Source organism: Vanessa atalanta, chromosome Z, assembly GCF_905147765.1.
Source record: "Vanessa atalanta chromosome Z, ilVanAtal1.2, whole genome shotgun sequence".
In the NCBI taxonomy this organism is placed as follows: domain Eukaryota; kingdom Metazoa; phylum Arthropoda; class Insecta; order Lepidoptera; family Nymphalidae; genus Vanessa; species Vanessa atalanta.
The window spans coordinates 15,368,758-15,384,274 of record NC_061902.1 but is presented as its reverse complement, the minus strand read 5'-3'; the positions used below and the strand labels follow the sequence as shown (position 1 = coordinate 15,384,274).

General features: G+C 32.5%; 1 protein-coding gene across 5 annotated transcripts in view; it reads right to left on the bottom strand.

Moving 5' to 3' along the window:
* LOC125076002 (protein cycle) overlaps positions 1–15,517 on the bottom strand; it is a 99,587-nt gene that overhangs the window by 27,350 nt on the left and 56,720 nt on the right. Inside the window, exon 1 of one of the 5 annotated variants that reach the window (XM_047687923.1) lies at positions 530–676. The exons of the other annotated variants lie outside the window; for them this stretch is intronic. The gene's annotated coding sequence lies outside the window, so the exon portion shown is untranslated. Of the gene's footprint in view, positions 1–529; positions 677–15,517 lie in introns of those variants that run through there. 5 annotated transcript variants of the gene reach the window in all.

The following is a 15,517-nucleotide window of genomic DNA, read 5'->3' as shown; positions in this document are numbered from 1 at the left end:
TCACGAAATCACACCCTCAGATTGCAGGAAAACGTGAGGTTGTGGTGTATATTATAGGTCAATATAGATTTTCTTTATTATAAAATACATGTATCGACTATTCTGCCGGTCAGTTTAAAACTTACATTTCTCTCGTAGCTGCGTTCTGTAATAGTATTGCTATCTCCACAAAAGCCCCCAATAAGGCCCTTATGTCCCGTACATAATAATTAACTATAAATAAACATCATTTTTTATATATCTTACGATGATCTCCTAATAAAACTTTTAAAGTAAACGTTTTAATAAAATAATCTATATAATATGACTTCGACTCGTTTATTGATGAAGTTAAAAATTAAATATGACGAATAAAGACGACTATGCTAGAGGTGAAATAAAATAAGGTTACATCTAAACATAAACAAAAAATATATATACGACTTCACCGACTAAAGAATACGGACGCTACATTATTATTGTGTAATATACATGATGGGTGAATAACAACTGTTTTCATAATTCGAATACAAAAATGCATTAACCTCACCTCACTATCACTAATTAATTATAAACGCATTGTTTATGATGTGAATACAATATACTGTTAAATTATAAATGGATATTTTTCATTGTTTTTAATACAAGGCGAGATTATATACGCGGGGAGCACAGCTCGAGCGTCGGACTTGCGCCGGCGCAGCCTTGACATTGACTGACAACGTAGAACGCTCGCGTCGGAACGAGGCATCACGTCAGCACAAATATCAAACAATATAATGAATATCATGGAAATACTTAAATAACATATATTTTTGTTCGGGCATACTTCATTAGTTGCGGCTATGTAATGACGTGACTGATAATCAACCATTGACGTAGCCAGGGTTTTGGTATATGGAAGGCCTCGAGGGGCACTGCTATAGTGTTTTTCTGGGGGCTTAATACCAAGTTGACTATGTAACCCTCAAGCCGATATCAGAAATCAACGCACGCTAAATGATATCAACGCACCTAGAGACTTGACATTTGAATAAGGTCTTTCTTTCAAAATATATACATTGCGGTATTTTGCAAAATTTAGATTTTAATGGAGTACGTTCAGCTCTCTCAATATTCTAATTGTGAATGAACTTCTCGATCCTTTCTATATGTAATTATTTTTAAAACAACAAAATGTGGTCATGTACGTTTTTGGGATAAAACAATCGCATCGCATTGAAAACATCAAAATAGATTTTTTAAAATACACCCATGTAACGCAACGGGTAGTAGATCTAGCATTCGTATAATGTAATGTGACCTTGAAAGTGCGCTGCGTACATTATCACGTATCAATCTGTGAAAGCCTTCAATCTATAATAGAATTGTTTTGGACGCAGCTGTTGTATATACATATAATGTAACCTAACATACAGGATGAATTATTTTTTAATTATTACATTTTATTTAATCGTGACGAAGCGAATTAGCCGTTTTTATTCTTATTTAATTTTGGGACTTTTGTCCTAAGTGAGGACTTCATTTTGCATGTTACGATATCAAGTTCCCTTATTTTTGGATATTTCATTGAAATACTCTTTCCAATTACCATAAATCTCTTTTACGTACTTAGTTAAAACTTCAGAATAATCTGGTTGTGTATTACTTTCCCTTCCTGGTAGAATTGCTTATTTTGCTAAACGGTCAGCCTCCTCATTACCATTGACGCCTATATGGGATGGAATCTATTGTAAAATTATAGTAACATTATTACACTGAAATCGGTTCAATTTTATAATTATATTATATGCAATGGCCCAAAACACTTCGATTAAAGTTGACTAATGCACTTTTACTGTCTGTCAATAAAACAAAATTTTGTAAGTCTAAAGACTGAATATATGTTAGTGCTTTTGATATAACCAGCAATTCTATAGACACTGTTGATAAAAGATTAGTGTTAATTTTTATTTTTTTCTTTAAAATTCCTTATTGGAACATGGAATGCGGCTCCAGAACCAGCACTACTTTTAGATCTGTCTGTAAATATTCTAACAAAACCTCTAGACAATTCATTTAGATCTTCTAGTACCTTAAGTTTAATCGTTTTTACTTCGAAAGAATTTTTATTTAAAATGACATTAGGTAGACTATGCTCAATACACTTTTTATATCTTTTCTTAACATCCACGTATCTAATAAAAACATTTAAAGTGGATTACTGCTAGCTATGACGTTATCTTTTATCCCTAAAAAGCTGGTTGCTAATAATGGTTTTCTTTTTTTTGCTAATAATTGTTAGAACATAGGGTACCTAGTTCAATTAAAAGATCTATTGTTACATTGTTTCAGCAAGATTGTACTTTTAAACAGTATTTATTTGCTGAAAATTGCCTTTTTATGAATAATGGAGGAATACTTAAATCGCTCTCTATCACATGAATAAGAGTATTTTTTATAAATCCCCCTAATATTTTAAGACTTAGGTTTTGTATTTTATCGAGTTTTGATAAATTACCTTTTCAACTATTATCATAAATAAAACTGCCGTAATCTATTCTTGACCGTATAAAGCATATGTACATTTTATGTAAGTGATTCGGAAGCATTCCCCACCCTGACCCTGTTAAAATTTTAAAAATATTTATAAATTTAGATGTTCTATTAATTCTATTAATTTATGTGTTCTGTCCACCAAAGTGATCTGTCTAACCATATTCCCAAATATTTAAGGTTTTCCACCTGCTGTAATAGTACACCCATGACTTCCAAGGATTTTTATTTCTATGATCTCTACTATAAAGGCATTTTTCGACTTTAATGGAGACACTACTAAGCCTAACTGAGTTTAAATAGAAATAATTAAACTTAAGATATTTTGCATAACGATTTGACATTTAAGAAGATTTTTAAGACTCATATCACAAACAAAATCAGCATATTGTGAAAGGGTTATATTATTAGTAACTAATGACAGACGATTGATTTTATAAGTGACAATATTAAAAATAAACGGTGATATCGGGTCACCCTGTGCAAGACCTTTATTAGTCCAACCGACAAGATCCTTGTTCTCTGATTAAATTTTCATTCTTAGCCTCCTTTCACTCAAAAATAACCACTAATAAGTAAATATTTTAGTACCAATTTGTAACTCATCCAGTATTCTAACCGATTCATAGACAAATACGTTATTATAGGAATTTTTAATATCAAGAAAGCAAGCTACCGTAGAAATATTTTTGAAAATCCTATTTGGACATGAGAAAATAATCTAGTCAAACAATCTAAGCATGACTGCCCCCTTCTAAATTCACTATTATATGGTGAAGGTTTTTTTTCCACAAACCAATCTAAACGCGTAAAGTGAAATAGGTCGAAGTTTTGGTTCTACATAAGTAGAATCTCCTTTGTGAATTGGTAAAATTTCGACATTTCGCCATTGTTCTGAGGTAATACTAGTAGAAAAAAAACGATTATAAATGACTAACAAATATTCTATACATATAATAATAATTATATTAATTCCGTTTCAAACTCATTTTAAACAGGGAAAACTAGAGAAAAGGGTAAAGTAACGAGCCAGTAAATATAGCTCAGCCGGACAGGGCTCTCCTCTCGTTAAGGTAAAGGAACGTATCGCTTTACGCTCATCTAATGCAAGTTTGATATACATACATACATGGCTTAGATTTTTTACCCGAGCACTACAGAGAACATTAACGTTTGAACGTAGATAGTATAAAATAGCACGCAGCGATTTTGAATACTAAGGTGTACGATTTTAATACGATTTCGTTTCCATTTTTTTACACACTATAACGTTCTTTAGATAATTTGTCGGTACATTTAATAAAAAATAAGAAATTGAATATATTTTAAAATTTATGGATGTTTTCTACTAATATTTTTATGGTCATTAGAAGAGTTAGATATAAAAATTGATATCAGGCTAACAAGCCCTATTCTCTTTTATTTAAGCAGTAAATGACTCTTGACAGCCTAGTGTTTCGCTGTTTGCCCGAAAAGTTTAGTTGCTTGGAGTTCCATTGGGCAGAATTTCATAGGGCAGTTGCATATAACACAATCTCCACGATATTTTCCTTCCCCATCGAAATAATTATAAATGTAATCTTCGTTTGCCGGATTTGAGCCCGCAACCTCCGGTTACGTCACGTGTTCTACACATACTAAGAGCTCTGAACGCACTACGGCTTTCAATTGTAATAGTCATAAGGTTTTTATTTAAACAACGTATGCATTTGTTTATAGACTTGCTTATTTACATTTTAAATTAATTTTATTCATTTTGTCCATCTAAGACAAGTGAGTTCTGAGATTTATACCTCTCGAGTATTTTTTTCACTTACATAATAACATTACCGCGTGAAATCTAAACATCGAAAACAATTGAATTTTAACCAGTTGATTTTGTAATAAGCCAATTGATATAGGTATTAAACAGCGATTTCTAAACGTCCTTGAGGAAATCTTAGTGTTATAATTATGTTATTAAATACAGAGTTACGGTCGCTGGCGTAATAAAAAACATACCTTCATTTCTGCTAATCAAAAGCGATTTTAATTATAAGAGGAACGAAAAATGTATGTTTTTTTTTTCGTATGTTAAACAATCGGAAACTCCTGGGTGTTTGTATCCACTTTTCATCTTGTATTCGCATTTGTTGCTTTACTATAATGTATTTCGCCGCGACTTCTATCCTTACTTTGTTTTATAATCTGAGCGAATATATGCAATACATATTACCATTGCAAGTGTTCGGTAATCAACATGGCAGTCTCTAAAAAAGTGTTATGACATACAGCAATAAAATTCAAATGTACTTTCTTACTAATATCTTAACTATATTGAACAATTTTACTGACACGGCACTAGATTAATAATAATAAATTTTATCCAACAATTACATTATGAGGACAGTATTCTCTAACAATACGCTTCATAGTAGAGTAATACGTTGGGAGTTAGAAGTCAAAACACTTGATCTTTAGGTAAACATTTTGCAATTAACAATAGTTACCAATAATTCTCTGACGGTTCTAGATTAACTCAAATAAAACATATAATTTTATAACTTTACATAAGAGTTATCACACAAATGCTATATACAAATCTAAATATATGCAAGTTTTATTTTTAAGATACTTTTGATATAAAGCTACCATTGCAGAACCGATATAGATTCAAAAAAGATCCGACAAGAAACTTAGTATGAAACTATTTTAATCAATCAACTCATCATATTGAAGATTACGTCTGATATGTACATTAGATCGCCAATACTAAATTAAACTTTGAGACTACTATAAATAATGACTAGATTTGCTTGTATTATAACTAAATTCGAGTATGGGACCGTTTAAGAAGTATGAATTCTCGCCTTCTAGGGTAAATTAGTAAAGTACGATTTGAATGTACATATATTTATATAGACTACCTGATGTATAGATTGTCCTTTACAACATACGGTACAATATATATATATATATATATATATATATAGCCCTGCCCTCACCACGAGAATATTTTGTCGAAAGATTTCTTGTAGTGTCATTCCTTCGATTGACAATAACCGATCCTAAAATTTTCGATCTTTAATCGAGATTATATAGATAAGACTCCATGTGAGGACAGACGTACGCAACGACAACAGTGAGAGCAAGCATCGCGAGCACGTTGCCGCATCGTGCGGAAGCGTGCCGACCTTCAACTGAAAACTTCTCCGACCCATTCACTGATATTTAATCGATTTCAACTAACATTCGGATTTAATCTAAACAATATAATATAAAACAATCAAGTACAAAGCAATTAAATTAAACCTGAAAATTTCCGGACTTCGCTTTAAAATCAAATTTCGAACACCTAGATATTTCGCGAACACAATACTACTATAAGCAATATTCAATTCATATTCAATATATGTATATATATATATATATATATATATATTTAATTATTACATACATATAAAATAACATGTCCTGACTGACTGAATCATCATGTACACTATTAAAGTTAGGGCCATAAAATTTGGTGTGTACGTTCGTTTTATCGAGAAGACATCCATTAAGAAAGGAATTTTGGAAATTTACCCCTAAGGGGGTGAAATAGGAATTGAAAGTTTGTATGGATGTCCGTCATTTTTTGAATTAGAAACATGCAACTTTATTTTTGGGCTACTAATTAAAAATAAGTAGATACGTATTTAAACGTTTCTAGATATTCTATCCTAAGGGGTGAAATACAAAGAGGTCTTAAACTAACGTAATATTTTATGTTAATCTGTAAATATATTTAAATTTTACGCGAGCAAAGCCGCGGGCAACAGCTAGTATACTTAATATAAAGGTATATGATGTAATTATGAATATAATATGGCACTCAAAGCAGTTATTTGACGAACATAAAAGCATAACTCATCATATTTGGTTAAAGCGATTTTAGCATTTGTTTACATACACGTAATATATAAATACAACTGTATTTATGATTCCTGTATTTTATAATGTGATATGAAATTTCATCTACCTTAAGCTTTTCTTCTTCTAAAGGTCCTGCGCAATGGAGCAACTGGCCGATACGAGCCGATACGAGAACAGGCAAATATTACCAAAGAATACATCAACAAGCTTCTATTGTCTCCAGTGGCGCAAACGAAAATATCTATGTCATCGCTTATTGATGGTCGCGATTCAGAGACACATTATCCCGAGTATTATGAATCGGTAGCCAGCGACAAGCGTGGACAAACATGTGAGTAGTTGCACGTAAGGCTGTTTACAAACTGACCGACATTATTATTTATACTTTATAATACTGGACTCGATGAGAGACGATAAAACTCACAACGAAACCTACTGAGGATTATGTCTCTTATTAGACATTTCTCATTCAATTTTCAAAACTCTTAATACTACATAAAATACATATATAAGAAAATAAGGAATTATTAATACAGAAATTTGTCTCCAACTAATGTAAAGTTTTAATAATTGACTTAAACCAATGTCTTATTAATTATAATGAATATACATATTAAATTATTAATACAAAACGAAAAATAATTCTAAGAAGTTGCCTGTGAGAAATTGACCTATAGATCTAATTACAATAAATATTATTTACGAAAAACGAAACACGTAATCAACTATTATTTTTACTAGCTCATATGTATCCGATTTCTTACAAAACATAGTAATCTAATCCAATATGCTAATAATACAACAGTTTCTAGACTATATATATATATAAATACATATACTCATCATAATCTAAAAAGTTACCTGTGAGAATTCATGAACGTGTGCAAGTCCCGGACCACAATAGTTGCATCGTTAACTAAAGAAATTCATTAACGATGACCTTTGGGCGCCATAATTGAGAACGGTAGATCTTTGTTTAACCCCGCCTCACTAACTACCCACTCATATTCTATTCTACAAATTTATTGTGAAACTACTGGAACAAACTAAGTAGTTTGTTCCAGTAGTTTCAATATTCGTGCCTTCGGTGGTTCTGCGGCTGATGGTGACATTGATGATATTATAAGTCTAGTTATGTATTAGAATAAAATAGCCAATAATGATTTTAATGAATTATCATTCGACTGTAATTTTATCACTTGTCAACAAAGCGTGAAAATTTAATTGACCTCTCTCGCGATCGGGGCCGATACAGCCACACTTACCTACGTAGGTGTACTTTGTAATCTACGTACAATTTTTACATTACATTACATTAACAGCCTGTAAATTTCCCACTGCTGGGTTAAGGCCTCCTCTCCCTTTGAGGAGAAGGTTTGGAGCATATTCCACCACGCTGCTCCAATGTGGGTTGGTGGAATACCCATGTGGCAGAATTTCGTTGAAATTAGACACACGCAGGTTTCTTCACGATGTTTTCCTTCACCGCTTAGCACGAAATTAGTTATAAACACAAATTAAGCACATGAAAATTCATTGGTGCTTGTCTGGGTTTGAACCCGAAATCATCGGTTAAGATGCACGCGTTCTAACAGCAGAATATTAAAATAATAAATTTCTGTAAAGGTATACGGTCAACATTTTCTATTAGTTTTGTATTACTATATATTTCACTTAAGGTTTTTTTTTTGACAATGTCCTGCGGTCATTGACCCCGCTTTCGCGATGCTCGATACGGTTTCGAATTCCGCTAGTTGCCGTCGTGTAGCTATTGATCACATACGTATCTAGGTATATCGAACCGCAGGATAATTATCGAGTGAGTTAATAATAACTACATCGGTATTTATTCTGAAAACTGAACATTATAGTCGTATTGCTGTGAATATCAGGTGTTGCTATTAGTTTTAACATAATACTTATTAAATGTACCTTAATATGCCTTGGCCTTGCGCTAGTCCATCTGAGTGGACATCACACATTCCATCCCCAAACAGTATTACTAGTGTAGTGTTTCAATTTCCTGGACGATTGAGCCAGTGTAACTAAAGGCTAATAGAGGAACACACGATAATTTTTGCAATTCTAGATATTGGAACGTCATGGAATGTTTGAATCGCTTATTTTTTTTTTCATTTTGTTATTGGCAAATTGGCAAACTAGTTGGCTCACATAATGAAAAATGACTCACTACCCAAGGACATATTCAAAACCTTGGGACTTTCAGGTGCGTTGCCGGCCTTTGATCACGCTGTTGTGGATTTCCGACCGAACGAAATTTGGAATTTAAGAAATAATTTAAGCTGAAACATGCAAATTGTAACTAACATTCAAAAAAATGTTCGAAATAACTGTATTATTGATTATTATAAATTTATCAAGCAACCCAAACGTGGGGGACAAAAATGGTTTATAAAAACCCATATATAGATAGCATATTCCTTAATTCCACCTGCCAAGATGTAACACGTCCCTGTCACAGAAATGTCGCTTCACTCTAAATCCTGAGCAAACGTAATCATTAGGTAATCGATGCGAAGAATAACAATTGTCAGCAACGCGGGTGGGCGGGCGAGGGGCGGTTCGCGACAGGGCGGAGCGAGAACCGCCCGCTTCCACCCTAACCACGAGGAACCAGAAATTAAACTTTCAAGGAATTCTAAGACACGGCTCACTAAAGGTTTCACTTTGCTTTCTCGAGTGAGTTAGATCGCTTAGAGGTTACGCCATGTTATATGCTCAGACGAATTATGTAATCAATTAATTAGCCGCTTAGAACTGGTAACAATTGATTTTCCTAAAACTTTGCGATGCTTGTTGAGTTGTTATTTAAGGTTTATTGTTAGTATAAGAAATATTTGTTTGTTTTTATTCATAAGTAGACTTTAATTGTATTTATATTAAATTATTTTTATGAAAACCTACTCGCAGAGACTGTTAACGCGTTTAAGTTTCAGGACAATTTTATAAGAGGTAATCCCATTTGCCATGATTGAAAACTAGTATCAAACATCCGAACACGAAAACAAATTGCCTTTATGAGTAAGTATTTCAAAAATCTACATATAGTTAAACAACGCGTATATATTGAATAAAAACTAAAAATAGGCAATATTAATTTAATAAGTAGTGTTCAATCACGGCTGCTTTCCCCTTTCAGGGATTGATTGACAGGTGTCAGGTATCAAAATACCTACTCTTTCTTGGGATTCAAACTCGCTTCATACAAAATTTCATCAAATTCAATAGATAGATTTATTGTGGAAACATATCAAAGAGACAGAAAGAGTGATTTTCGCATTTATAATATTAGTTCAGATTTATTATACAGTATGAAGCCGAAAACGACTAAGTGTTAGGCAAAGACTCCTATTAAAAGTTGTAGCTTATTCAAATCAGTTCGATTACAATTAAATATCATTAAATAAATAGTAATGTAACAACAACACGTGCTATAAATTTTTGTGACGTCATAATGGTAACATGTATCGATGTAAAACGAAATAACACGAATCTGCTGTCTATAACAGAGGTCTCAACATTGTGAATTGTTAAATGCTCACGGCAGCTGTCAGCGCGTCGGAGGTAGGTACTGGGATACTAACATGGGGTAGGGTAGTTAGGAATAGGAAATTTTATATATTGTGGTATTAATTTTTATAAAAGGTACGATTCAGTTTTAGTGTAAAATTTAAACTTTGTACTTTTTAATAAAACAACAAACTAGTCAAAACTAACGAATCTAATAAATATATGATACGTCGGTATAAATATTTTTAAAGTTTTGTAACATGTCTTAATAATTTATTATATATACTTTCTAGTTTTTGAAAGACTTATCAAATTCAGATTAATTATTTTAATCTGAATTCAATTGGTCGGTGGCATCCGATGACGCAATGAGCGACCAATGAGGGTTCAGTTTTATTGTATTGGTAAATCTGTGTTTGAGCGGCGTTTAAAAAATTGTTTCTATAAACATTATAGCAATATATGACTTTGAAACCAACCGGATCAAATCAACAAATAGATGTACCGATTTTTAATTGTTTTTCGTCTCACTATTATTCAAACATGATTTCACAAGACCCTTAAACCCTTTGTTGTCGAGTTACGCGACGTATCAAAACACACCGCTCGCATACAGCCTTTGTTTTTTTTTTAATAAAGTTTGAACCAAACCAACCAACCAAGATATTTAAGCGGCAATTCTTTTTTTTTATATTTGTTTCGTCCGTCGCTTGATATAGGTATGTATTTTTGGTTTATAAAAATTTTCACTTACTATGTAGAGCTTTGTGCAAGCCCGTATGCCCGTAAGACCTGGGTATGTACTACTAGCCCATGATACTGTTAAACCAAACCAGACCAAACTAATTTAATACAAAAACATGTTATTACGTCAGTGGTCTAGCCGGTAGCTTATGAGGTTGCAGATCCCGAGGCATTAGGTCAAATCCCGGGGCGTGAGAAGACATTGTGATATTGACACAAAGTGTTTATCCTCGCATAATTAGGGAATTACGTAAAACCGGCGAGTACCTACCAGTGATTGGCTGCTGAGGATGAAATTCTTTTACAACATTATTTAGCTACTCATAAATAAGACGTTACCAAGTTTCAGTGGTAAGCGATTTAGGCAGTTTACAATCTCTCGAGATAGATTACAATATAACGGTATTTACAATTCTACGGTGATATATACATACAACCAGATAGTTTATCCAAAATCTATAGAAGTTTATATATTTTCGACTATGAGCTATGGCTTAAATCTGTTATTTCATTAATGGTCTGGTTTTGATTATTTCGCACAGTATACGAGTATTCATCATATCATGATAATTACAAGTGAATGGGGAATGTCCAATGTCCATTCAGAGCCCCCTGCAAACAGTACTTCAAAGGGGAATCATTATGAACATATGTATAGTTAGTTAGTATGAAATTTACGTACAATCGTGTCGATTGTGCCCAGTGGTTGGAACGCGTGCCTTTTAACCGATGATTGCGGGTTCAAACCCTGCCTTGGTTTGAACCCGCAGCATCATTGAATTTTCATGTGCTTAATTTGTGTTTATAATTCATCTCGTGCTCAGCGATGAAGGAAAACATCGTGAGGTCTACATGTGTCTAATTTCAATAAAATTCTGCCACATGTGTATCCACCAAACGGCATTAAAGCAGCGTGGTGGAACATGCTCCAAACCTTCTCGTTAAAAGGAGAGGAGGCCTTAGCCCAGCAGTGGGAAATTTACAGGCATGTTTCATACATTTAATAATATTTCGTAAAGTAAAACTGTTTTTATTAAAAAATTATAAAATATGTTATCAGACATAATATCAACATGCTGCCAAATTATCAAGTAATCAATAATATTTTTAACCAGCCGTGTAACCTATCGATATCCCAACAAAACTATGAGGTTAAATGAGGATTACGCGGTTAATTAAAAAAAGAAAAACCTTTGCAAAATTTCAATTTGTTAAGCCTACAAATTTATTTTCTGTATGCCACCTGATAGTGGTCATCGCCGCACATCGAAAATGGCGCCTAAACAAATATTAACCATTCCTTACTTCGCCGATTCACCAACATCCTTGGGAACTAATACGTTATGTCCTTTGTTCCTGTAATTTGACTGTCTTACTAACCCTTCCAACCGGAACACAAGAACACTAAGTATTGCCATTTGGCGGTAGAATATGTACTGAGTGGATGGTACCCATACGGACTTGCACAAAGACATAGCACCTTTTAAAACCTAGTAAAACTTTTAGTATACATTTTCATTGCTAACGAAATTCTTAATATGGAGGATGACGGCCTCGATTCTAAGGTTTCGTTTTACAATCGATACTGTTCGCATCGCTAATACAATAAAACTAATTAATTTAACAAACCACTACTGCCTCTGGTAACTTCCCTTTCGCCCCCTCATAAACTCTGCTCCCTTCTATTATATCATGCATAAAAACAAAACTTCGAAAACGGTTGAAAGGTTGATACGAAACAATGTTTTTTATTATTGTTACAAACTTGTTAAAAATATTAATAAAAAAAAAAATCTTGAAAATTTAACTTTGAATTATTTTTGAGATATGTATTTCGGAAATAGTCAAATTACATTCGATTTTTTCGAATGTAATTTGACTATTTCCGAATACGGATACGCCAAATATCAAATTGATGTCTGAGTATAGACAAAAATATAATTTTAATTTAAAAAAAGATATGATACAGGGGAGTAATATTAAAATCCTTTTTTGTCCTCTATTTTATATTTCGAACGTTGAGTGTTCCAAGAATTTACCATAAAAATATTTTTTTAATTTTATTAATCATAGGTTCCTTTTTTTACCTGGTTTTCTTTAAAGAACCGTCACTAGTCCGCATTATCGAGTTACAAGCGGACAAGAAAACCTGCAAATTGAATTAAGTTTTTTTGGTATATTTTCTCTACATTTTATTTAATTCCTTGCATTTTTTAAATAGTTTTAGTTTGCCTGTGTTCCATCATTAGATGGACTTTTCATGTAAACTTTGGGTAGATGTAACGTTACTACATAGAACACTAAGAGTTGGTTTACATTATCAGTTGGATGGAAATATGTACTGTCCCGACAAAGTTTTCCGATGATATATCTGTTTCAATAGCACTACGAATTTCAATAGTGACTTAACATTGCAATAGGGTAATATTAGCCTTCTAGCTAACTAATATTAACGAGGCCTTATCTATTTTAGGCGATTATCCATTCAAAAGTCCACATTGTAAGCCTCCTACGTTCTACAAAACATAATCCCGAAATAGCCTACAACTGAGAAAATATGTGTCGAGATGGTCCAGTGGTTAGAACGCGTGCATCTTAACCGATGATTTCGGGTTCAAACCCAGGCAGGCACCACTGAAATTTCATGTGCTTAATTTGTGTTTATAATTCGGCGGTGAAGGAAAACATGTTGAGGAAACCTGCATGTGTCTAATTTCAACGAAATTCTGCCACATGTGTATTCCGCCAACCCGCATTGGAGCAGCGTGGTGGAATATGCTCCAAACTTTCTCTTAAAAGGAGAGGAGGCCTTTATCACAGCAGTGGGATATTTACGGGCTGCTAATGAGAAAATATGCTTTAAATTTCTTCAAATAAATGTTTCTATTTCATAAAATTTCATATTAGTTAAATTATAATTTTATTGGAGATATTGAAATTAATTTTGGAATGTCCGTTATTGAAGGCTTTTCCTAGGATTAGAGTTTTATTTAAATTGTTGTATAGAAATACCTTCAAATTCTATATATTCAAATTAAACATACAGGTAAAGATAGAATTATAACACCAAGTTACGCATATGTATTATATTTTTACTTTCGCAAGATAATTGTTACTTTATATGTATTTAAAAAAAAAAAAGCTTTTTTTTTTAAATTTACGCTTTTAATGTTTTTAGGACAACGTATTAACCTAATTTAATAAATTGTTGTGACACAGGCAGAGGGTACAATAATAATAATTGTGATCGCTCAATTATTATTATATAAACTTAATTTTACAATTTATTTCGCCGGTTGTTCTCGGGTTCCAGTGAAAGAAGAATCCATACTAACAGAACAAAGCGTATTGTCACAGAGAACAAAAGAAATTGATTCAACTATCATTACGCAATTTCATATAACAACACATTTTATTATCTGTGTGAGTGTGTAAGCTAAAATATATGTTAAAATTTGCATCATAGATGTTTGTGGTAACGTATTCGTTGGTCAACCAGAGCAGGCTGAGATAACGGGTTTGAAGATTTAATAATAATTCAGTCTTTGTCTTGTCTTGGACTGGAATTGTATCTATCTTTTACTTTGGCAATCCAAGATGACAGGAGACAATTGCGGCCCGAAACGTGACAGTCAACCAAAATATTGAGAAAAGACCAGGCTTAACTGAATCGCATTTATAAAATAACGACATAGGCGAAATAAATTTGCATACAGGATTAATTTACCAACTAATAATACTAGTAATAATAATAAATAGACACGAAATATTTAATAACGTAGATATCTTTAAAATTAGAAAAAAAACAACATTTTAAATTATTGATTGATTTCAAAATAATTTAATCTTAACATTTATATAAATACCGACAATAACTACAGTTCGAATCTTCTCTTCGAATTACTAATCAGATATCATTCGGGGAAAACAAGTCACCGATGATATAAAATCCGTCCGTTGTTTTATATAAAATCCACCTGATCATTCCTTAATCTTTAGCCGTTGCCATCGGGTAAGAAGCCTTAGCAACGACACTAGACGACACGTATCAAATAAAAATATTATTACTTAATTATCAATTACAATATTTTAAAAGAGCCCTCAGTGAACATAAAACAAAAAACAGAGTCGTAAGAAACAGAAATATAAAAAATATCTAGTTAAGAAGCCAATCAAAAGTTTCGTTCGACGAAGTTACTTTATAGCTAACGATTGGGGACAATTATTTATTTTTAAACAATAAGGGTTCTTTAAAATTTTAATTGAATAAATATTTTTACACCCTTCGAATTAATTTGATAGAATGTTGTGGCCGAACTACAATATAAGTAGACATTAAACATACCATCAATTTATTTTTGCTCGTAAATACACACGGTACGTAAATCGGGACTATTTTGTGTACACTTTGTTGCCATTCGAAATATAAACAAAGTATATAACATATTGACCAAAAAAAACGACTTCAAAAAATTCGTGCATCATTTTTTTTAATCTCGTATATTTCACTCTTTGTGGTATTTATTTCAAATTTAAATGGGAAAGGTCCTCGGATCAATGATAGAGTTCACCCACCTGATATTGATCACATTCCGTTTAAAATCATCATATGGATACTATAAAACACTATATGATAAATTATAAGCATATATCGAATAGGATCTATTGTACATTACTATCGTTGCTTGACAGACCTTTGAGGTCGAAGTCTGTATGTGACCATAGCAGCACTGCATTTACAATTGACAACCCTTTGATTTTGCTTGAAAAGGTCTTGGTATTATTAATATAAGCCATAATGACTAAATCAAGTCAATCAATCAATTCAGAATTA